General features: G+C 46.3%; 1 pseudogene; it reads right to left on the reverse strand.

Annotated features, from left to right (window-relative positions):
* Positions 1-22,419: 22,419 nt before the first annotated feature.
* On the reverse strand, positions 22,420-24,069 carry LOC147976539 (uncharacterized; annotated as a pseudogene).
* Between the last annotated feature and the right edge of the window lie 2,106 nt (positions 24,070-26,175).

Consider the following 26,175-nt stretch of genomic DNA (forward strand, 5'->3'; position numbering starts at 1 on the left):
ACCAAGACACCCACACATCTGAATCACTTGAGTCCTCTCGTCACTCGGATTAGCTTTTTTCACCGTCTGGGAGCGACAAGTGAAAATGTGCTTGAAAAGGCCCCAGTGAGGCCGACAACCTAGGAAATTCTCACACAAAGAAACAAAAGCGGCGAGGTAAACGATTGTGTTGGGAGTGAAGTGGTGGAGTTGTGCCCCAAAGAAGTTCAGAAATCCCCAAAATAAAGGGTGGGGAGGCAAGGAAAATCCACGGTCGACGTGGGTGGCAAGGAGAACGCGCTCACCCTCCCGATGTTGCGGCTTGGATTCCTTCCCCGGGAGCCGCGCTGATTCATAGGGGATCAACCCTCCTTCGGCTAGGTCGCCGAGCTCTTCTTGGGTGATAGTTGAGCGGATCCAGTCGCCCTGGATCCAGCCCTTTGGCAGGCCGGTTCGCGAGGAGGATCCACCCCGACTGGTTGCCTTCCCCTTCGACCTCGCCGTCGCCTTCTTCACCCGCTCTAGAGCCGCCGTCTTCTCCTTCCCCATCGACGCCGGCGAAACGCGTACGGAGCGATGGTGCTGGGGCGAGAGCGAGCGTGGCGAGGGAGCGTGAAGAGGAGAAGAGATAATGGGGACGCACCGTTCGAAGAGACCCCGGTCCGACGCCTTATATGAGGCCGCTTCCGAGTGGCTGACTGGTATGCCCGGGCGGCCCTGTCAAATCCCGCAATGATCGCGCGTGTGATACGTGGCGAAAAAGGTGGCACGGGGATCGAGGCGGCTCCGCTCTATCCCATCCGATTACTGCGGCTTCCCCCATCCCGTGCGCTTCCCAAAATTCAGATCCCGCGAAATCTGCGGGCAGTAGAACAACTTGTCAGACCGAAGATCTCCTCCGCACCGTCACTCAGAGCCTTTCAAGTAAAGAAACTCACTCGACAAAAAGCTAAGAATGGATCAAGGCGACTGAAAAGGAAGTTGCTGTCATCACTCAGGATTCATTGATCCGAAACCAGATATGCTCATGGCATGAAAAGTGAGTCGGGAAAATTCTCAACTCCTTCCCCACTCAAACCTCGATCCATTCGGGGGCTAATGACGAAGCTATGTACCTAGGGTAGCGTCATGGACCTGTCCAAACTGCCCTACCCAAGGACATCTCTAGAAGAAATCACCTTTCAATCGACTTGGAGGTGTTCCACTCGACAAACTCAAAGACACTCGACCAAGAAGCGATCACTCGACCAAGACCAAACCACTCGACGGCTAGGAGACCTAAAGGCACTCCGCATGGTAACGGTCGGTTATTAAGTAGCCTTTATGGTCATCATAGCACTTTATTAGGGGCGTCACTAGTAACGCCCGACTTTAATGTATTTAAAACCCTGCATAACTGAGGGCCGGAGGGGTCCGGCGAACTCTATATAAGCCACCCCCTCCTCAGTGTAAAGGGTTCGCACCCCTGTAAACCATACACGCATAATCCAGTCGACCGCCTCTGGGCTCCGAGATGTAGGGCTATTACTTCCTCCGAGAAGGGCCTGAACTCGTAAACCTCATGTGCTTACAACTTCTCCATAGCTAAGATCTTGCCTCTCCATACTTACCCCCCTACATTACTGTCAGACTTAGAACCACGACACCACCCTCCTTCGTCCGCCACGTCACCGCTGCCCAGCCGGAGCCTCTTCCCGGACGACGTCGTCCACTGCAACAGCTCGACGTCCCTCGTCCACCTTCCCGGATGAGGATCCGTCGTCCATCTCGCCGTCTCACTGGTTCAGCCGCCCCGTCCTCCACCTCCAAGGAGCTGCTCCGACGATCGCCTCGTCTATTGCGGCTACTACATCCCCACAGCGCCGCCTTAACCTGCTCCATCAGAACCGCAGCATCATCACCGACTCCTCGGACGAAGCCGAGGCCTACTCGGCGCCACCAAAGAGGTTGTACACTCATCGCATCGCACCTTCTCCTTAACTCGACCTCCCGGCACCGACGATGCTCCATCCCACACCCCCATGGAGCGGCTACCTTGAAGCCGGTGCCGCGGGCGACATATCCACGGCGGCTCTCCCCCAGTGCGAGGCCCCTTCGGCGGCGGTGTCCATACCAGCCGGATCTTCTGCTGCTGCTCCGGCTCTCGCTCGATCACTCGCTCGCCCAGCTACTGCTGCTGCTCTCCCCCTCGCTCGTGCTGCCGCTCTGCTCCGATTAAGCCACACTTCAGTCGACGGAATCGACTTTTGGGTCAGTCAATTTTCAGGGGTTGGGGGGGCTCGCCAGAGTTAAGGAAGAACCACCCGCAGCGGGGATGGGGCTCGCCGGAGAGGTACCCCACTATCTATCTTAGGGTTCAGGGTGGGGGCGGGGGGTCTAGAGGGCTGGCCGGGGCGGCTGTGGTGAGTTGTTTCGGGGCGGCAAGGCGGCGCTGGGGCCGGTGGTGGCTGGCGGCTCAGGGGGGTGCAGGTTGAAGATGAACTGCAGGCCCTCCCTAAACTACATGTCAAGTGCCTCTCTGCTACCATTGCGTTCAGTTTCGACAGTAGCATTCAGATTCCACAGTAAATTTCAGTTTCAACAGTTAAGTTCAGAGTCAACAGTTTTTACCTCATCTGTTGCAGTGAGGTGGTTTTTGGTGATGTTAATTTTACATCCATTTTACATCATCTATTGGAAATGCTATTAGAATCCCACTTGAGATTGACGATGTCTGTCTTGTGCCGCTTCAGCCTTGACGTCTTATGGCTCACCGGAGCTGCTCCAACGACAGAACGATCCATCACAACAGAGCAGTGCCCTGGACGCTGTCTACAGATTCCTCAGATCTTCCTCCACACCTCCGACAGCCACCTCTACCTCAACTGCTTCAGCGACCAACCCAATGATGCTGAGGTCGACACGGCTATGGCAAAGAGGTTGTACACTTGTTGCATCACTTATTTCTATACATTCACGTCGATCCATTAGGGCTATTTTGGTTCAACCAAAAAACATCAATCCACTGGTTCTTACCATCACTCTAAATTTCTGCATGCTCTCCTTACATAATCTCACCATATTTTTTTCGTATGCATGTCAGATATTGTACACAGTCATGCTGAACATGTAGATAAAAAGAGAAGAGTTTTGCGCGGCAATACAATGTCATGCGGACATCGCTCCATGGTGGGTTCAATGGCAAACCCTCCCCACCCCTCTCCAGATTGTAATCTAGAGGAAGATATCTGTTCTGAGGCGGATTTGGACGCCGCTGACCACTCCTATTTACCCCCCAAGGTGTTTGCTCTACCTTGGCATGATGATGTTAGTCATATCATGCATATGTTGCCTTGCAGTGCCTACTTTTGACATCATATATGTCATCTGCTTAGTTTAGACATGTTCTGTAATGCCACCTATTTAGTTTCTATATCATATATGGGAATTATGCAGTCCCGTGTCTTTTAGCCAGCCATAATATATGTGAAATGTGCAATGCCATCCTGTTTAACCAGGCATCATATATTTGAATGATATCTTGCCCATCCTTTTCTTCATTACATTTCTATTTGTCGACAATGTTTGTACATTAAACTACTCTTCCTGTGAATCAGCCATTTGGGTGGGAGATGGAAAAATCTGGAGTGAAAACAAGGCCTTCAGACCAGACAGTGCTACCTGTCGAAGAAGATCTCTTGTTGGGTTCCGATAGCTCCTCAGAGATGGATTCAGAGACAGATGACCAGTCCTATTCCCCCACTGAGGTGTATGCTCTAACTTGGCACGGTTATACTGCTCATATCATGCATACGATGTCTTGCATTGCATAGTTTAGACATCATATACACAATATTCAACACCATGTTCTTAGTTCATACATCATATCGAATGCCCTCTGTTTAGCATATAAATCATATATGTGAATTAAATGATGCAATCCTGATTACTTAGATAACATGTAGGTGAATTATGTCAGGCGATCCTGTTTAGTTATTCATCATATCTTTGAATTATGTTATGCTATGCTATCCAGTTTAGATAGACATCATATATGTGAAATTATGTCATTCTATCCATTTTAGTTAAACAATATACATGTCAACTATTTCATGCCATCTTTTTTCCACACTATCTATTGCATCTGTCTCTCATACAATGTATGTACATTCAACTATGTTTCCTGTTTATCAGCCATTTGAATTGGAGCGGGTGATGCCAGTATCTAGCGGACTAAAAACACGGTCTTCAAATAAAACAGTGCTACCTCTTGGTGGAGATAGCACCCCGGTTGTACATGCACAAGAACCAGCCCTACCACACATAACCCAAACTATCGCAGATTGTACCCCTACTACGATGGACAGAGAACCAGCTTCACCCAATCTAACCCCAACCCCAGCCGATAGTAACCCAGTTCCTGTTGACACAGCACCATCTCCACCATAGAGCTCCCAAACAAGAGCAGTTAGTAAGGCAGCTCCAGTGCCCAAAGGGCCAGTACTATCACGGCGAACCCCAACTCCACCAGTTAGTATGCCTATTCATGTGGAGGAAGCACAACCAGCTAGTCGTAGTTTAGCATCTATCGCATTTGATGTTGTTAAATCGTATGTGCGTATCTTCCCATCTTGGAAATATTATACTGAAGATGAAGGAAAATGCCAGTTGCAGGTGTTTGTCCAAGAGTTATGTGTAAGTAATGTTATTCATGGCAATTACTTTGCTTTGTCCCATACATCCTACCTCCATGATGGTTATAATACAGCAAATTTTCCCATTTTTCTCTATAGAGAAGGACCGATTTGGAAACTTAGGATGAGGTAACCTATGCTAATACCTCTGCTATCTTCAAGAATGCTTGGTGGCAGTATCGGAATTACCTGAAGAAAACGTACTTCACCAGCAAAGAAACTCATCAAATTCCCTTACGTTCTCCTGAGACACATTTACTGGACGATGACTGGGAACGCCTTGTTCTGTACTGGTCCCGAACCAAGAATGTGGTAAGGTCTATGAGCTCATTTTCTATTTTTAAGTATTATATTCTTGCGTCTTACTATACTCTGTTCATGTAGAACAAGTGCCTAAACCTGAAGAACAATTGTTCTAATTTAAGATTCCATTGCTACCATAGGACATATATATATATGTTTGTTTGATGCTTTTATTGTGTACTAGTACTTGGCAATAGAAGACTTGGTAGTTTAATCCTGTCCACCTTACTAATGAACTGGTTCACCGAAATGAGTTTCATATACTAGTGCATGCTAAACTTGTTATGTGTCTGCTTGTTTCTTCTTTTAGAATGCTGAAAGAATATTGGGGAAGAGTGCCTTATTAAGCAACGGTAAAGGAAGTAATGCAGATAAGGTTCAGGATAGTGACACATCCTGTCTTGGTTTAGTGTTGGAGTTACTGGCCACTACCGCTTGCACAAGCTATTCAAACTCACTGTCTGAATCAGTTTGGTTTGTTGAGTCTCAACTACAAGCTGAAAGACATCGATCAGCTATGCTGCGACAAGAAGCGGAAGGACTGCGGAAGTCCCTGGAGCATTCAGATGCATACTTTCTGGTGCAATAGCAAGCGTTGGAGGATTTTAGCGCTAAACAGGACAAAGCTAATCAGCTTGCTAAGCTTATTGCCAGCATGGTGGATACCCAGGATAACGTTTCTCGAGCTCTTCTGAAGTTGTTTCAGTTATGCTCTTGTTTTGATGCCGCGTTTATTTGCACTGGTGGCCAATTTTGACGGCCAGTGTATATGATATGCTGCTTTGTTCCCTATATTTGCACTGGTGGCAAACTTTGATGCCCAGTGGATGTAATATGTGTAATAGCCGTGATAGCCTAGCGTTAGTTGCTTGCTTATTTATTTCCTTGTTGTCTTGTTTATTTGTTTGCTTGTAGTCATTGCAGTTCTTTTTCCGCGGTTAACTAGTGGCTGCAATAACCTATTTTTTAAAACTAGGCAGTAATAACCATGGGCTAATATTTACTGTAGTGACACTGGGCCTCCTACGGGCCGTAGAAATAGTGGGCCTTTTACGGGCCATAGAAACAGTAGGCCTTCTACGGGCCATAGAAACAATGGGCCTTCTACGGGTCGTATCATCAATGGGCCTTATACGGGCCGTATGATCGATTGGCCAAACATGGGCCAATAACAGGCCGCATTATGGCTGTAAACGGTCTAGAGTTGGAATCGTCCGTTCATGGGCCGACCGTAACGGGCCATCATTAATAGGCCGTATTTGATGACGCTATGAAAACGGCCCAACGTATTAACAGACCACAAACGGGCCGACTGTAACCACGGGCTGAATTTGGCCCACAAGCAGAAAATGACAGTAACGGGCCGTAAGTAAACGAATGCTGGAAATGAGCCCAAGAATAAATGGGCTCTGAGAAGGCCGAAAGATAACATGGGATGGAAACGGCCCAACGGAATAACGGGCCGTTAATGGGTATAAAGTGATACAATGTTCATTACGGGCCAGTTTCACCACGGGCCGTTAATGGGTGTAAAGTGATACACTATTCATTATGGGCCAGTTTCACCACGGGCTGTTAATAGGCCAAGAGTTACATAGGGCCTCATATGGGCCGAAAGACGTCATGGGCCATACATGGGCTAGAAGTGAAAATGGGCTGGAATCATATTGGATGGCCCAAATGACGCTACTGGGCCTAATTCGGATAGGGCGTAACGGGCCTTGGGTTAGCGGGCTGTAAATGGGCTATATGCGAACAAGCCGTTAACAGGCTTTCCATGGGCCGGCCCGCCAGCTTTTGACCAAGTCAAACGGGCCGGCCTTTCACAGGAATGGGCCTCCGTTGGGACGTGCCACGTGTCGACGTATCATAGGCGCTTATCTGACCAACTGACGAGCTGACACATGTTTCGTCTGGCCAATAAGAATTTTACACGTGGAAATTTCCCATTGGTCGGGGCTGTTAACGGGTTATCGGATCCAAAACCCGACCCGATAGCTTAACGGCATTCCGTTACGGTGGATGCCATGTGTCGGTCACCCTTGACGAAAGCACTTCTGTGACGTGCGATTTATCGTCATGGAAGTGGACACTTCCGTGATGATAATTTTGGTAATGTCATGGAACACTTCTACGATAGCACAGGTATGACTATCTTGGTTCTATCATAAATTTGTCATGGATGTACATGCATGACAAAAAAAGCGACCTACTATGACAAACACGTATCATCACGGAAGTGTATTTTTTTGTAGTGCAACAATCTCCCAGCCATTGTCATGAAAGAAGACAAACCCACAAGATTATTATGCAGTGTTGTGACTAGAGGAAAACATTGCTCAACAGTAGGCTTATGAAGACCTAAAGGTGCTCCCAAGTATTGTATGGGGAAAGTTTCCTTTTTACAATGAAAAGTATTTGTGAAAATCTCCACCTTCTCCTCTAGCACATTGATTGGGATGAGGCTTGATTTATTATAGTTCACTTTAAGGCCGGTAGCATCTGCAAAAGTATTGAGAAGGGCTTTGAGGAAGTGAAGTTGCTTTGCATCTGCTTGAAGGAGAACCAGAGTGTCATCTGCATACTGGGCAATTGGAAAATCAGGACATGATTCCACTTGCAAAGGTGAAGTAAGTAAACCCAGGTGCATGGCCCTATTGAGGATTGACTGGAGTAGGTCTACAGCAAGCACAAATAAAGGGGGTGATAGAGGGTATCCCTGTCTGACTCCTCTAAGACAATAAAACTTCTTTCCAGGTACACCATTGAGCAAGATAGCAGATGATGCAGAGGTGAACAACATTTTGATCTAGTTAATCCATCTGTCTCCAAAACCTTTGGCTTTTTACATATCCAAAATTGCCTGGTGCTCAATGGTGTCAAAAGCCTTTTCAAAGTCCAATTTAAGCATAATAATTTATTCCTTTGACTTATGGCATTGATGCAGATATTCATATGCCCAACCCAAACAGTCATGGATGGATCTTTCTTTGAGGAAGCCATATTGGTTGATGTGCACCAACTTGAGAATCACTTTCTGTAACCTGTTTGCCAACAGTTTAGTGACTAGTTTGAGACAACAGTTGAGAAGCGAGATTGGCCTGAAATCATTTGTTGTCAAAGGAGTGCTCCTTTTAGGAATAAGAGTGATGTATGATGTGTTTAAGCTCTCAAGTAAAATTTGCCCAGCATGAAAATCATTTATGAATTTGAGCACATCTCCTTTAATAATGTCCCAACAAGATTTAAAAAATTCATTATTGAAACCATCAGGACCTGGTGATTTGTCAAGTGGGAGATTTTTGACTACATCATTAATTTCTTCCTTAGTGAAAGGCAATTCCAGGTTATCAAATAGTACTGAATCTTGTCTCTGGCCAAACAAGGAATCCAAATCAAAGTGCATAGAGGTTTTGTGAGATGTACCTATTCTTTTCTTATAAGTTTCCCAAAGTATTGCAACTTTCCCAGCATGATCAGATATTTCAACATGGTCATCATTTTGAAGTACAACAATGTGATTGTGCCTGTAGTTGGTAGAAGCTTTAGTATGAAAATTTTTGGTGTTTTCATCTCCAAACTTCACCCCCTTGATTTTCCCCTTTGTTTCTAGTAGATCTTTTGGTTCCTCAAAAGAATGAGCAGATGTTCTTTAAGAATAGTCCTGCAGTTCCATTCATGAATGTCCAACTCTCTAAACTCCTCAAAGAAATCCCAAAGAAAGATGAGCTCATTTAGTTTTGCAATTTGAGATTTAAGACAAGATAAAGATCTAGCCCACAGCTTCAAAGCTCTCCTTAAGTTCTTAAACTTAGCATTCAAACTTTTGACAGCATCATGATTACCCACAGGAATATTCCAAGCAGCAGCAACCACCTGTTTAAAATCTGAGTGTTGTAACCAAAAGTTTTCAAATCTAAAAACTCTTGCTTTTGGAATAGAAGTACCAATTTTTATAACACAAGGCAAATGATCAAAAATAGGCTTTGCAAGAGGGAGCACAATTGTGTTTGGGAATGAAGTCATCCAGGAGGCAGATGTAAAAAACCAATCAAGCCTGACCAAAAGAGGATCATTTTGCATGTTACTCCAACTGAACTTTCTACCATGCAAAGGCAATTCAGCTAATCCTTGGTTGCTGATTGCCTCGTTGAACATAAGCATGTCATTAACATCTCCACCAGGTCTATTTCTGTCTGAAGGATCCCTCATAAAATTGAAATCTCCCATGAGAATCCAGTCCACATTAGCAGGCATGTGAATATTCAAGAACCAATTAATGAACTCAATTTTGTCCTGTGGGTCACATGGCCCATATATGTTGGAGAGAATCCAAGACTGATTTGAGAGCAAACTGGTGAACTGAATTGAAAGTGAGAATCTATTTTGGGCAATAACTTCTCTAGCAAACTGAGAACCATTCCAAGCAACTAGAAGACCCCCAGAAGCTCCAATAGAGGGGAGGAAAGCAAATTTATTAATTCTATTAGGACAGAAGTTTTTTATGTAAGCTGGGTCAAAGGTCTCTCTTTTAGTTTCTTGAAGACACAAGATATTGCAGTCACTCTCATCTATTTTCTGCCTTAAGGCCAACCGTTTGTCCTCAGAATTCATCCCTCTAATATTCCAGTTGAGAATATTCCAATTTCTGTTTGTGTTATTCATTGATACAAATGGGATTTGTGCACCAGTAATCAAGCACCAGCACTTGATCAACAACAAATAAGAAAATATGGCACAAGGCCCTGAGACACACCACATCACATGACCAGCAGAGCATCCAATGACCATACATCACAGAAGTTCTATTAAGATAGTACATCACCAGGTAAACAGATTCCATAAAGTACCAGCCTCCAAGGCTTACACCATTCAGTGAGATATCCAAAATAGAATTTGAGGGGCCAAACACACTACCCCTCAAATCACTACTCCAACTGAGGGCAGCTAGCATCATGGAGAGTTGTAAGTAGTTTCCTCCCTTTGGCCAAGGGCACCTTGACCAAATCATCATCTTGCCTTCTCCTAGGCTTCTTAGCCAGCTTGTCCTCCAGCTCCCTCTCAGCAACCTTACAGAAAGAGGCAGTGAGATTTTTAACAACTGATTTTTGTATGATGGGAGGGACAGCATTGCAAGGTAGACAGTGATAATTGTAACCAGCATTATCCTTCTTAATTCTATCACTTCTCCTTACCTCTGTTTCAACCAGGGGAGTTTTTCCACTCCTTCCCTTCCTCAAATTGTCAGGGCCAAAAGGCTGGAGTAAAACCTGGGACTCCACATCTTGCATATTGGAAGCCATTCCAATATTCTCCTTGTCTTTGTCTGTGGCAAGCTGTTCCTCAATGACAATGGCCTGACAAATAGAAGCATGTGAGGCAGGACACTTATCAGGAATGTGAAACAGAATAGCTTGTTCCATGTTTTCCCCAGCGGAGAAAAGTTCCCACATTCTAGACTTTAGCATAGTGACAGTCCAATCAAACTTATCAGGGGACATTAGAAGGTGGACAATAAAATTAAACCAACTTACAGGAATGTTGGTAGAGAAAGAGCTCTTGTTTTCCAAAGATTGCTCTTTAATGTGTTTTCCACAGCAATAGGCCTTCTTCAGAGATAGCATGAGCAGTGTTAGTAGTTGCAGCTAGCTGAATGCATTTCAAACCAAGGAGAGAGTGTGCTATGCTGAAATGCTCATTAATTTGATTAACCCAATTACCTTAAAGCCCAGACTGAAGATCCCCAATGTTTGCAACTGGCTCAAGGCTTCCTCTAGAAGTGTTGATGTGTCCAGAGCTGCAATGAATGTCCTCACTTGAAGAACCACCAGCATTAGTGGAAATAATTGGCTCAGAAATTACCACAGAATCTCGCAAAGGCAAGGCAGGGACCAAGCTAGACTACAAGGCAGATCCCAATTGCAGAACAGGAGGGTGAGAACCCATATCTTGAGCTTCAGAGATAATAGAAGTGGCAGCTACCTCATCAATCCTAGGGGGAGTACTAACTGCAACATGTTGCAGTTGGTTTGCAGCATCTTGATCATGAAGATCCACATCAATCATTGCAGCCTCCAGATTCTGCTCTTGCAGCATATGAGGCTCCTCATCATCAGATTGGTATGCTTGAATAATATTCTGTAGGCCATTGGCAACCACAATGGCAGGAGGAGGTAAAACAGCATGCTCAGCAGCCCTAAGATGAATGTTCCCAGCTGGTACATGTGGAAAAAAGAGATTTGAATTATCTCCTTTAGAAAAAGACATGTCTGAAGATAAGCTATTGTTGCTAACTGCAGGAAGCAGTTCTTCCCCATCTGCCCAGGCCATTTCTTCTTGTTGAACTACATCCAGAAGATCATCAAGTACTGCATTCTGGTTATCCTACTGGGGCACATTCCAGTTATCCCAATTCTCCTCATTCTGAACATCCATAGGATTGTCGTTGATAGCAGCATTATGGAAATCATCTCCAGGCTCTGCATTCTCAAGAAAAGGATGTGGGTCCACATTGTCTGGAGGAATAGGATCCTCATCTGCTGGGCCCCCACCAAGAAGCTCGCTTGCCAGAATTTCAATGGATGAAGACCAACCATCTTCCTCAAATTCATCCCCTTCAGACCATCTCATACTTTTGGCTATGATTTCCAGATTCATAACTAGAGCTTTGAGCACAATACGCCCCATGTGATCGTCTTCCTTATCCCATGAGATCATACGACCAAACTTACTGACAGCACAAGCCAAATCTTCAGTGTTGCGAAAGTCAAAAGGAACTCTTGTCAGAAATAACCAAATAGTCCTATTGAAATGGACCCGCCTATGGTTTCTGCCCTCATCATGCTTCACAAGGAAATGAACACATCACCAAACTCATGCGGGCTATCAAGCACCAGCTTGTCCCTGTCTCTAACCCTCGTAAGACGCACATATGCCTCACCAAACGGACAACGCTGAATGTCCCTCAACCCCAACTGCCTATGCTCAACTATAAACTCTTCAAGAACATCTCTTACATTGGGGAAAGGAGCATCAGCGGGGAGAGGATGGATGGTCGCAATCGCCCAATCTTCATGGCGACGAGGACACTATGGAAGCACCACCCGAGCCACCCCATTGCGGCCCTCGACATGCTGAATATCGAAGCCATGGGGCACAAAGGGGCGTGGGTCAATCAGAATGTTGGCCATCGGAGCCACCGTGAGAGCGCTCATCGTCGATGACGAGTTCGAGGTGACGGGAGCAGATTTTGTGTACTGTGGAGAAATAGAGGAGCAGAGCACAGAAGTTGAGGATGCAAGTGCAAGACGAGGCTGGAATTAGGGAAGGATCCCAAACAAAGCTTGCTAAAAGAGGAAACCACCAAAGGGTCGTGGGCCGGGCTGGTGGACTTAAACCAGTCTTGGACCGCATCCAGGTCCTAGGCCTCGTTAGGTGGGCTGGGGAAAGATGCAAACCGGAGGAAGGGAAAAAGCCCAGGTAGCCATTTGTCTTGACACTCCCTGGCAAAGTGGCCCATCTTGCCACACGCATAGCACTGAAGTGAGCCATTTGAAAAACCCTGATTGCCGCCCTGTGAAACCACAGCGTGAACCTCTCCTGAGGTATTATGATTGTGCATTAAGGGCTCATTGTTGTCCAAGACCACATTATTGCTAGAGCTCGGAATATCCGCAAGGCAAGCAAAAACCGATGGCTGGAGTTGATCGCTGGAGGCATTGCCGGCGGCAGCTCGCGAACGCGGACCACTAGTTACCAAAGTCCAAGATGCATCCTATTCATGATAGAAAAGTTGCTCTTCACGCATCCAGTTGGGGCCTCCAAAACCCCAAAGATTGAAAACTAACTCAAAATCCTTTTCAATCACACGGCCATGATTATAGATCTCAAAACCCACTGCTTTTGAAGCCACATAAAACTTGAAAGATCTGTCATTGAGATGATGCACACGAAACCCTTGAGGATACCCACCAAAACAAGATTGAAGAGTGATACTAACTGTGTGACAATCCAACCGAAACCGAGCACGACAGAAAGAAACCACCAAAGTGAACTCTCGTTGATGAAAGCCAGGTGAAAACACCGTTGGATGACCAAACTTTTGCCTCATCTAACGTTGAAAATCTTTACCTCTAGCAAAGTTGAGAGATGGAGGATCCACGGCCATCTCCCCTGACCCTTCTCCTCCAGCAAAGAAAGCAAAAGGTGGTGGCTTTCACCATCGGAGTGACAAGTGGCAGAGAGGTGGTGGCCGCCGGGGCCGGAGTGGCCACCGGCGGGAGGAGGGGTGGCCATCGGGGCAGGAGTGGCCACGGGCGGTGGGCACCTAGGAGGAGGAGGAGCCTATTTGCCTGCGTTTTTGTTGTTATTCAAAGATCTATCGTGAATCACTTCATAAAGTACTTCATCACAATTTTCAGATTCACAAATTTCAAGCAAAACATCATAAAGATAATCTAGTGCACAAAACTCACTAGCAATTGATTCATCATAATTGCATCTCTTAAAAAGATTGGCAAGCGGATGAGGATCCATGGATCTTCGGTTCTATGATTTGCAATAAATATACAATTATTCCAACCAAACGAGCAAACGAGCCAAATAAGACATCAAGACAAACGAAAAGATGAATGGAAGAATGGCGAAGAAAAGGAGAATCTTTTCAAAAATCATTTTAGAAGTGGGGGAGAGGAAAACGAGAGGCGAATGGTGAATAATGTAATGTGAGAGATGAGAGTTTATGATGGGTACTTGGTATGTCTTGGCTTGGTGTAGATCTCCCCGGTAATGGCACCAGAAATCAGCAAGTTGACAGGATATCAAATCTTGACTTGACTTGGCGTAAATCTCCCCGGCAATGGTGCCAGAAATCCTTCTTGCTACCTCTTGATCTTGTGTTGGTTTTTCCCTTAAATAGGAAAGGGTGATGCAGCAAAAGAGTGTAAGTATTTCCCTCAGTTTTGAGAACCAAGGTATCAATCCAGTAGGAGACTATGCAACAAGCCACAGAATACCTGCACAAACAAACACCAACTTGCAACCAACGCGACAAAGGGGTTGGCAATCCCTTCACAGTTATTCACATAGTCAGATCTGATAGAAATGGATAAATGGTGAAGTAATATTTTTGGTTTATGGAACGGAAAGTAAAAGATTGCAAAGGAAAGTAAATAGTAAACTAAAATTGTGGATCGGAAACTTATATGATGGAAAATAGACCCGGGGGCCATAGATTTCACTAGTGGCTTCTCTCACGATAGAAATTATTACGGTGGGTGAACAAATTACTGCCGAGCAATTGATAGAAAAGCACAAATTTATGATGATATCTAAGGCAATGATCATGAATGTAGGCATCACATCCGTGTCAAGTAGATCAAACGATTCTGCATCTACTACTATTACTCCACACATCGACCGACTCCTTCCTGCATCTAGAGTATTAAGTTCATAAGAACGGAGCAACGCATTAAGCAAGATGACATGATGTAGCGGGATTAATCAAGCAATATGATGAAAACCCCATCTTGTTATCCTCGATGGCAACAATACAATACGTGCCCTGCTGCCCCTAATGTCACTAGGAAAGGACACCACAAGATTGAACCCAAAGCTAAGCACTTCTCCCATTGCAAGAAAAACCAATCTAGTTGGCCAAACCAAATCGATAGTTCGAAGAGACTTGCAAAGATATCAAATCATGCATATAAGAATTCAGAGGAGATTCAAATAATATTCATAGGTAAGCTGATCATAAATCCACAATTCATCGGATCTCGGCAAACACACCACAAAAGAGTATTACATCGAATAGATCTCCAAGAACATCGAGGTGAACTATGTATTGTGAATCAAAGAGAGAGACAAGAAGCCATCTAGCTACTAGCTATGGACCCGCAGGTCTGAAGTAAACTACTCACGCTTCATCGGAGAGGCAATGGTGTTGATGTAGAAGCCCTCATGATCGATTCCCCCTCCAGCAGGATGTCGGGAAAGGCCCCAAGATGGGATATCATGGGTACAGAAGGTTGCGGCGGTGGAAAAGTGGTTTTGTGGCTCCCCTGGATGTTTTTGGGGTATAAGAGTATATATTTAGGCGAAATAATTAGGTCAGGGGAGCTACGAGGGGCCCATAAGGTCGGGTGTGCGCCCCCACCCTTGTGTCCGCCTCGAGGCTCCTCTGACTTGTACTCCAATAAGTCTCCTGGGTGTCTTCTAGTCCAAGAAAACTCATGGCAAAACTTGTATTCCATTTGGACTCCGTTTGGTATTCCTTTTCTGCGAAACTCTAAAACAAGGGAGAAATAGAAACTGGCACTGGGCTCTAGGTTAATAGGTTAGTCCCAAAAATCATATAAAATAGCATATTAATGCATATAAAACATACAAAATAGATAATATAATAGCATGGAACAATCAAAAATTATATATACGTTGGAGACATATCACCGCCCCAGTCACGGGTGCCTCAGCAGCCCGGGTCACGCCGGGCGGGTTACTTGGCTCTCCTCCAGGTGTATTGAAAAGATTTATCCCTTCAAACTACAAAGTTAGACGGCTCTGGTATCTATGTAAAATAGCATTTGACGCATTCTGATCCAAATTTAACCAGAACGCTTCTGCTTGAATTTGTTGTGCCTCGGCCTCCAACACAGCTTGCTCCATTGCCATCCTGGCATTCTTAGCATTAAGATCTTCTTGGCTTGGGCTACCTCATCCTACAATTTCGCAACTTCCACATTATGCTGTGCTTGAGTCGCCGGGGTTACCTCTGCGGCTAACAAAGTTGCTAAAGCATCCAAGAGCTCGAATAAGACCTGAGCCGGCTGGCGCACAGTGCCGCTCGCCCCGGCCGTCGCCGCAGCCGTTGAACTAGAGGTCATAGCAGCAACAGTTGATGAATTCAACATTTGTTGCGGCCATGAAGATAGCAGCCTTGCTCGACGGCTCATAGGGGTCCAGAATACTGTCACCATCGGAATAGCCCCCAAGCCCGCCATCTTGCAATTAGTAGATTGATTCGGTTTCGCCGGTTGAGGACTCATCACTTGAGTAGATGGTTGTCTCTCCACCTGACATTGAACCTTCCTCGAGATCCGCCCCATGAGCAAAACCAACAAAGGCTCGCTTTTTCCCAGGTTGAACCATGGCGGGTCTCGCGCACCGAGCCGTCTCGATGGTGTTGGCGCAGGCGTCCAGTGAGGGAGTCCTGGATTAAGGGGTTCTCGGGTGTTCGGGTTGTGTGATTTGGGCCGGACTGATGGGCCGTGAAGATACAAGGTAGAAGGCCTTCCCCTGTGTCCGGATGGGACTCTCCTTGCATGGATTGCAAGATTGGCATCTGGATGTGTAGTTTCGTTCTTCTGTAAACCGACTATGTACAACCCTAGGCCCCACCGATGTCTATATAAACAGGAGGGATTAGTCCGTAGAGATTATTAGAATTCATATAGGCTAGACATCTAGGGTTTAGCCATTACAATCTCGAGGTAGATCGACTCTTGTAACTCCTATACTCATCAAATACAATCAAGCAAGACGTAGGGTTTAACCTCCATTAAGAGGCCCGAACCTGGGTAAACATCATGTACCCTATGTCCCTTGTTACCTTTGATCCTCAGAAGCACAGTTCGGGACCCCCTACCCGAGATCGGTCGTTTTGACACCAACATTGGTGCTTTCATTGAGAGTTCCACTGTGTCGTCAGCAGAAGGTTCCATGGCTCGTTCGATCGACAACAACGATGCTGTCTCTGGAGAAACTTTTCTCCCTGGTCAGCTTTTCATGTTTGGCGGCTTCACTCTGCGAGCCAATTCGATTGGTCACCTCGAACATATTGATAGCTACGCCCCTAGTCATCAGATTAAATTTGGGAGCCTGAATTACATTGCTGATATCCGAGGAGACTTGATCTTCGAAGGATTCACGGCCTCGTCCACTACTCCTCATCTCTAGGAAGGAAACCCATCGGATTCATCATCAGGCATCGTCCAAAGACCAACCATCACCCCTGCCCTAGCCCTAGATCCAGGGCAGGCCGCCTCATCTGAAGATGGGAGTTTTAAACCCACTGGACTCTCTTCAACTACGGAGCCCTTTGCCGGAGTTCCAGAGGTGACCATGTCTTCGGCAAACCTGGAATCAAGAATGACTCTCCCTATCACTGAAGAACCTAACTCTGGAGGCTATCTCCGAACTATCAAGGACTGCGCCCATCGAGCACGGCCAGGTGTCACATACCATACCCGGATCCACGGGACCTCAGTTCCTTGTCCGGCCTTCGCTCTTAAACGAGGCCCTGGACTTAATGTGATCTCTCACTGTTACGGAAGTGTCACCTCCGAACTACGCCCAGCCTGGACTAGGGGCTGAGAGCGGGGAATTTATGTCCCACCCACCACCCACTTAATAGCCACTGTCGAGGACTTGACCGAAATGCTAGATTACGCCTCCGAAGACATAAACGATACGGACGACGATGCCGGAGACGAACCAGGACGGAATCCGCCCATCACCGGGCGTTGGACGGCCACCTCCACATACGATTTGTATGTGTGGATACACCCAAAGAGGAGGAGGAGGACGACGGCAGCAAGGACCCAATTGAGGACAAGCCTACCGAGGCACCACCAAAACACTGACGTCAGCAGCGCCGCTCAAAGTCGTGTCATGAAAAGGAAAGTAATACCGGCACCAGCGACAATGACACTCCGGAGAATGCCAAAGATTCTGACCACCCCATCGAGCCCGCCATAGAGCGGCATGATCAGGAAGACTGACAAGTCAATCCAGACGAACTTGCCGAGAACGAGGATTCGGAGGATAGTAACTATCTACCGACCGCTGAGGAGGAAGTTAGCCTCGGCAACGAAGACTTTATCATGCCAGAGGAACCCCTTGAGCAGGAACGCTTCAAGCGACAGCTCATCGCAACTGCGAGGAGCCTCAAAAAGAAACAGCAAAAGCTTCAGGCCGAACAGGATACGCTCAATGACAGATGCACCCAGGTCCTAGCCACCGAGGAATATGGCTTCGAGCGTCCAACAAAGAGTTATCCCAAGTGTCGGCTACTGCCACAATTCGATGAAGAGGCCCTCGAGCCAATAATGTCAAGATATGACCGCGCTGATGAGCCAGACCGACCACCCCGTGGGTGAGACAAAGCGGCTGCTTACGCTGAACACCAAACCGTGCCACCTCGCCGTAGACGCAAAGAGGCGGCGGCTCCCAGGTACACCTACGGCTTATGGTAGGACTTGGACAATAGAGTCGGTCAAGCTAGATCAATCTATGGATCAAGGGTGCGTGCCCCAACGCGAGATGACGGCCATCAAGCTTGGCGTGATAGGCATAACGTCACCCGGGCTGAAAACCGAACACGGATGTCATCCGAACTCCGTTGTGATGTTGCCCGATATAAAGGTGCCGCACACCCCTTATGCTTTACCGACGAGGTAATGCAGCACCAGTTTCCAGAAGGGTTTAAACCCGTAAACATTGAATCATATGATGGAACGACAGATCCCGCGGTATGGATTGAGGATTTTCTTCTCCATATTCACATGGCTTGCGGTGATGATCTCCATGCTATCAAATACCTCCCCCTAAAGCTGAAGGGACCTGCACGGCACTGATTAAACAGCCTCCCAGAGAACTCCATTGGTAGCTGGAAAGATCTGGAGGATTCCTTTAGAGACAACTTCCAAGGCACCTATGTCCGGCCTCCAGATGCCGATGACCTCAGTCACATAGTCCAGCAACCCAGGAGTTAGCCCGTAAACTCTGGACTAGGTTCTTAATTAAAAAGAACCAAATCGTCGATTTTCCGGACACCGAAGTCCCCGCGGCCTTTAAACATAGCGTCCATGACGAATGGCTCGCCCGACACCTCGGTCAGGAAAAGCCGACGTATATGGCAGCTCTTACCACACTCATGACCCGCTTCTGCGCGGGAGAGGACAGCTGGTTGGCCCGTAGAAGCAACAGTACCAGCGACCCTGGCACCTCGGAAGCTAGGGATGGCAATGGCAGGCCACGACGCAATAAACACAAGCGTTGAAACAACAATGAAGAAACTGAAGACACAACAGTTAACGCCGGATTCAGTGGCTCTAAATCTGTCCAGTGAAAGAAGCCATTCAAAGGAAATAAAGATGGTCCATCCAATTTGGACAAAATACTTGATCGGCCTTGCCAGATTCATGGCACCCCTGATAAGCCTGCCAATCATTCCAATAGGAACTGCTGGGTCTTTAAACAGGCCGACAAGTTAAATACCGAACATAAGGGGAAAGGGCCGCCAAGCAAAGACGATGAGGAGCCTCGCCCACCGAACACAGGGGGACAAAAGAAATTTCCCCCTGAGGTGAAAACTATGAATATGATATATGTCACAGATATCCCCAAAAGGGAGCGCAAATGCGTGCTAAGGGACATCTACGCCGTAGAGCCCATCGCCCCTAAATTCAACCCATGGTCGGCTTGTTTGATCACCTTCGATCACAGGGACCACCCGACCAGTATCCGTCATGCAGGTTTGGCAGCCCTGGTCCTCGATCCAATCATTGATGGATACCATCTCACCCGGGTCCTTATGGACGGCGGCATCAGTCTTAACCTGATCTATCAAGACACTCCCGTAAAATGGGTATTGACCCGTCAAGAATCAAGCCTAGTAACGCCACCTTTAAAGGAGTGATACCCGACGTCGAGGCCTGCTGCACGGGCTCATTAACATTGGAAGTAGTCTTCAGTTCACCGGATAACTTCCAGAGCGAAGACTTGATCTTCGACATCGTCCCCTTCCGTAGTGGCTATCATGCACTACTCGGACGAACCGCCTTCGCCCGCTTCAATGCAGTCCCGCACTATACTTACCTAAAGCTCAAGATGCCCGGACCGCATGGCATTATCACAGTCAATGGAAACATGGACGCTCCCTCCGTACTAAGGAGCACATCGCGGCCCTTGTGGCCGAGGTACAGAGCGGCCTCTTCAAGCCGAACACTTCATCGGCCATCAAGCCTCCGGACACTATTGAACTCGTCCGGCCCACCCTATAGAACGACAGCCTGGTCAATCCAGAGCTGGACTAGCAGTTCCGCCTCCGTCGATCGCCCCATTTAACCGCAGCATATGTACCGCGTGTGCATAACTACGCACTCAAAATACCTTGGGCAACGACGGAGGGACATTTCGGATGAGGTCCATAGTGTGGTTCGACCCTATTTGGACCTTAATCCTTTTTCCCTTCCCTTTTTCTTCTCATATTACGGGTTCGTTGAAACCTAGTAACTTTACGGTCATACAAGGGCCCCTCTTACAGGCCCCTTGTACATAAACGATCATCGATTGCTCCTCTCAAAGGATCTTGCACCAAGGCGAAAAGCGGCGCAGACGTGCAGCAGGGTGTCCAGGGGATCTCCAAGCCTACCTTTCTCTTCTTAGGCCCTATATACAGCTTTCCCTTGTTTAAAAATTCTCGGCATGTAAAATAGCCTTGACGTTTATGGCATTATCTGTACTAACACGTCTCGACGTATCAAACAGATTATAATGGAAACAGTTTTTTTACCAACCTTTGTTCGGTCTTGGTTTGTTTCACAATCTGCATTCCTCCTTTGTGCTAAGATTGCCATATATATACTTTGGTACGGCTTAAAATGCCAGGGGCTCTATTCGGCCACATATCTTTAAAAAAATGTCCGAACACTTCTATAGTACACTTCGGTGTCCTGAACATTGCATTATATGCATCATCTCTGAATCATGTATTTGGTCAATAGTTGGGTTGCCCTGCTCCAGTGATTTCTACCTCATGTTCTGCTTGTTCGGCTAGGGTAGTAAAGGGAGAACTACTGTGATTGTGTTCCTGGTTCGCCTGGTCAAACACCTTAGTAGAGAAAGCCAAAAACTGACTGTCATGATAAGGCGAGAGCTGGTCGGCGGTTCAACCACTTGTTATAAATCTCTCATGATTTCTTCTGTATTATACGAAGGACCAGGCTTCGTCCGGTCATAGTTCAACTTTTTTTGCAAAAACCCCTCAGGGATTTAATTCTTATGCAAATCACCCCGCCTCCACCTTCCTTCTTCCCTGTCAGCACCGTCGAAAGCTTCCCCAGGCGGAGCCGCCGTCATGCCTTGCACGCTACTGCCGTCCCAACTCGCAGAACAAGCGCCGCCGCCCACCTGCGCCACCACCGCTCACCTGCATCACCCCTACATAACATGTACGGCCTCCGCCGCCTCGTCAGAGCCCCCACCGCCGGCCTCTATCTCCTATGTTAGCGCCGACCTCCATCTCTCCTCCGTGGAGCACAGGTGATGCCACCCGTTGAAAAGAGGGCATACAGGAGTCGCGCCCCAAGCTCCCGCTGGTGCGCTTCCTCTGGACGGTGCACTTCCTCCATCGGCGCGCTTCCTCTGGCCCCGCCACCCACCTGCTCGCAGGATGAGTGCCGCCTCCCACCTCTGTTGCTGCCTCTGCTTCTAATCGATTGGCCTCGACTTCTTCCTGCCTCCTTTTCCGCCTCTGCTGGTACTACTCCATGACTTTCTCCCACCTCCTCTACTACCTCTCTTGCAAAGTGTATCATTCAAGTGAATTGAGCAATGGATCAGGAAATTGAGCAGTGTGTTCAATTGATGCTCGTTAAACTCAGATCATTTGAGCACTGAATCGAGTGGATCAGGAATAATCAGTGTACACCCAGGAAGAAGCACAACCTGATGCAAACTGTTAGAGCATTACTTGATCCTGATTCACCTAATCTTGTCTAAGAAATTTATTTGCAAGAGTAATTCTAATTCGCTTAATTTTGTATGAGAGCTACAACCAGGAGTAATTTGATGGAGTAAGAGAAATTTGATGGTAACTTGATTCAGTGTACAAACAGACAAATGCAGAGACTTTACCTAATTTGATTCAGTGTACAAATAGATTAATGCAGAGACTGTAGCTTAAGCATTGACTATACCTAAGTGTACAAAAATACAATGCAGAGATACGTACTGAACTTGAAAGTGACATTCAAATTTAAATTAAGTAAAGTTTGCTGGAAAATTTTGAACACTTAGTGTGATGCTCTGATGCAAAATCATTTTGATGCTCTCATTCATATTGAATTTCAGAATGATGCAAAATCATTTTCTCTGATGCAAAATCATGCAGTGTAACTCTTGTAATTATTCTGATGCTTTGATGCAAAGCCATTCTGATGCAAAACCATGCTAGTGCCATCCTTTGGTGAATCCAAAATTAACAGTACCTCATTTTCCTAACATAAATCAGAGCCACCGAAAGTCTATTTTGCATCTAGTAGCTCAACTCCAACTGGATGACGGGCCTATGTGTAACCTGTAACTAGCCCAACTACAGGGGAAAGGATCACAATTAACTTTCAGCAAGAATGTTTTGTTGAAAGTTTTCCTGAAGTGATAAATGCACTCAAAAGAAGTTTAGTTAACTGTTACTGTTGCTGTCTGAATTTACACTGTCAAGAAGAATCAGTAAGACATGTAACAAAGTCAAGAATATGTTGAGTCATCAGTCAGTCTATGTAAATGCATATTCCAGCATGGTCATGTAGCAGCACCACTACATATAGCAGCAGAACAATGATTCCTAGATGCAATAGTAATCATTTTGTTTAAAACTTCACAAAAAATTCAGCTAACTTTTGAAGACAAGTACAATCAGAATATGATCATGTTCAATAGTGATCATGTTTAGTAGCTGAATCCAAGAGGACAAAAATTTCAGTTAACTTTTGAAGTTTCGGTAACTATAGTAATTGAATTTACAGTAAGATTTCTCACTCCATTACTCTGCTGTTAACAATCAGAATTAATTGTATTATTCGGTCAAGATCTTTGTTCAGTTAAGTTAATGTTCAGAACCTATCATTTTCTTCCAAAACCTGACAATTTCTGTCAGGTTTTGATCTGTCAATTTTACTGAATTTTTACTCAATTAGTTTTGATCTTTCAGGTTTTGAACTTTTGATCTGTCAAGTTGATGTTCAGGTTTTGATTCCTAGACGCACAAGTTTACTGAATTTTTACTCAAATAGTTTGGGATTTTCATGCTTCCTAGTCAAAACTGTCATGGTTTTATCTTATCTTACTGGACAGTGGCATGTTCATCTCAAGCATATGTTCAGGCAAATTTATAGTTATACAGTCAAGCATACTGTATGTTCATCTCAAGCTAACAGTAGTTGAACATTGGAGATCAAAGCATACTGTATGCGCAATGCTGTTTCAATGTGTGGTTGCTCTCTCGAATTCCATGGCTAACTGTAGTTTTAAAATCATCAAGGGCACATCTGTATTTGTCTAGCAAGCTCACCTGAGATCAACGGAAGCAGCATCCATACTCGCACTGCATTCCTCTGCACCAAGTCCTCCTCTAATCGCTACACAGTCCAAGAGGACAAGAACAAAACCAGCTCAGATGCATGCTTCACCAGACAGAAATCAGCAGCTAGAAGACAGACCTACGCTACCATGGGCGAGCGGGCAATAGAAGCGGCAGTGACGGCACCGGTGGAGTGAAGAGTGCAGGTCCTCCATCATCAGTCTGCTAGCTTGAGGAGGGAAATGGCAGCGGCAAGACGAGCACGGGTCAGTGGTATGTGGCTGGATCAAGTCTTCGTCTTCCCCATGATGTGCTCGTCTTCCCCATGCCGTCGACTTCTGCAGCAGCCGCTCGAGTCTGGAGGAGGAACTGGTGGATGAGGAGCTCAAGGACAAGGAGCTCGAGGATCTTCCTTTCCTCCGGATCGAGACCCGACTCCCTCGAGGACATGGGCGCTACCGCCGGAGTCAGGAAGTCGTAGGCTTTGCAGAAAAGGGGATCCTTACCTCTGGATCTCCTTGTGCGAAGGAAGAGAAGTGGCGAGACTAGGGGGGAGGCGGCCCGCGCGTGGTGAGGTGATGGAGCAGGCAGAGAGGCTACAGAGTAGGCGGCAAGGCGGCGGAGTAGGCCGCCGATGCGTGGCGAGGCGACCAAGCAGGCGCAATGGGCTGCATGGCTTGTCGGAAGAAAGGAGAGGGGGTTTTCGTAAAACGTCAGTGGAGACAAATTTTCCCGGACGGAAGGAGTATGCATCAGCTCCGAATCATGTCTTTGGTCAATAGTTGGGTTGCCCAGCTCTTGTGATTACTACCTTACGTTCCGCTTGTTCGGCTAGGGTACTAAAGGGAGAACAACTGCGATTGTGTTCCTGGTTCGCCTGGTCAAACACCTCAATAGAGAAAGCTGAAAACTGACTGTCATGATAAGGCGAGAGCTGGACGGCGGTTTGGCGACTTGTTATAAATCTCTCACGATTTCTTCCGTATTATACGAAGGACCAGGCTTCGTTCGGTCATGCATCTAAGGCATCCGGGGTCACCGAACCAGGACTCCCTCAGTAGGCCCTGAACCAGCTCAGGCCCTGACTCGCCAATCTTGCCGATGAAGACGTGGATTCCATCGAAGGGGACCCAGTACCCGTATTTGATTGAATCGTCCTCCGCACCCCATCCAGCATCATCGATGTAGATCTTGTCGCGATGGCTCTTGGTCATCTGGTCCACAGCGTATCCCTTGATCCCAGAGAAGCTGCCCTTCAAGAACTCGAAACCACCATGTTGTGGCCCCATGATGGGCGTCGACTGTCATGGATTTAACACGACAGATGCCATTGTGAAAGGACTTAGGTGTGGAGCCATCGCAACGTAGGTTAGCTTGAAGGGGTTCAATGGGACAAAGGACACAAGGAGTTTACCCAAGTTCGGCCCCTCCCAACGAGGTAAAAGCCTATGTCCTGCTTCTAGTTGTATTGCTTGGGTTTTGATTACAAGGGAGCGAATATGCTTGACCTAGCTCTCGATTGATTGTTTCTTGAGTTAACCCGCTACCGGATCTCACCTTTATATACATAGGTCAAGACCTGGAAGCATACAGAGTCCCGGCTGGCTCACACAACGTGACCGGCTCGGTTTCTAACTAATCATGCCTTATAGGGCAAGTTATCATACGGCGGTTCATAGGCCCGGGTCTTTGGGCTTTTACCAGGCCTGCCTCTATGAGCCGCCATCTTCACAATTCTCCTTGGGCCTCCTTGGACCTTCTTCTTATTTAAACTGCCAACAGTGTAACCCGGCCCCTCCTGGGTGGGTCACACCTCGTAGCTATATCCCCAACACAGTACGAACGTAATAATTTGTAGATAGTTGAGGAAAAACATCCTTCAAATAGTACACCTAAAGTCCGGGATGCAGTTGGTTTCTACACCAATTGGCAGAATGGATCATCTAGTCTTATAAAAGTAGCTTTCAATTCAACCCCACGCCATACTTAGCTAATAGTAGCATCTTGTTGCTGATAGATAAAGAAAGATCCCAAAAACTAGTTTTAAAAGAGCAATCCCCGCACCTGACATTGCTACTTCTTGAGCTTGCATTGGTTTTTCCCTTGAAGAGCAAAGGGTGATGAAGCAAAGTAGAGATAAGTATTTCCCTCAGTTAAGAACCAAGGTATCAATCTAGTAGGAGGATAGTTGCGCCTGCACAAGAAAACAAATACATGCACCCAACACAATAAAGGGGTTGTCAATCCCGTCATGGTTACTTGCAAGGGTGAGATCTGATAGTGATGGATATAAAAGATAAGTAAAAGTGCAAGATAAAATAAAACTAAATAAATTGCAGCAAGGTATTTTTGTGTTTTTGATTTTGTAGATCTAAAAATAATATGATAAAAGATAGACCCGGGGGCCATAGTTTTCACTAGAGGCTTCTCTCTTGAAAGAAAGCATACGGTGGGTAAACAAATTACTGTTGAGAAATTGATAGAAAAGCGCGTAGATATGAAGATATCCAAGGCAATGATCATGTATATAGGCATCACGTCTGAGACAAGTATACTGACTCTTGCCTGCATCTACTACTATTACTCCACATATCGACCACTATCCAACATGTGTCTAGTGTATTAAGTTAACAAGAACGGAGTAACGCCTTAAGCAAGAAGACATGGTGTAGAGGGACAAGTCTAATCAATATGAACAAACCCCATCTTTTTATCCTTAATGGAAAAAATACAAATATGTGTCATGTCCCCTTCTGTCACTGGGATTGAGCATCACAAGATTGAACCCATTACAAAGCACCTCTCCCATTGCAAGAAAAAATCAATCTAGTTGACCAAACCAAATCAATAGTTCGGGGA

The sequence above is a fragment of the Triticum urartu genome, chromosome 4A (genome assembly GCF_056163025.1).
Source record: "Triticum urartu cultivar PI428250 chromosome 4A, HENAU_Tu73, whole genome shotgun sequence".
NCBI lineage: Eukaryota > Viridiplantae > Streptophyta > Magnoliopsida > Poales > Poaceae > Triticum > Triticum urartu.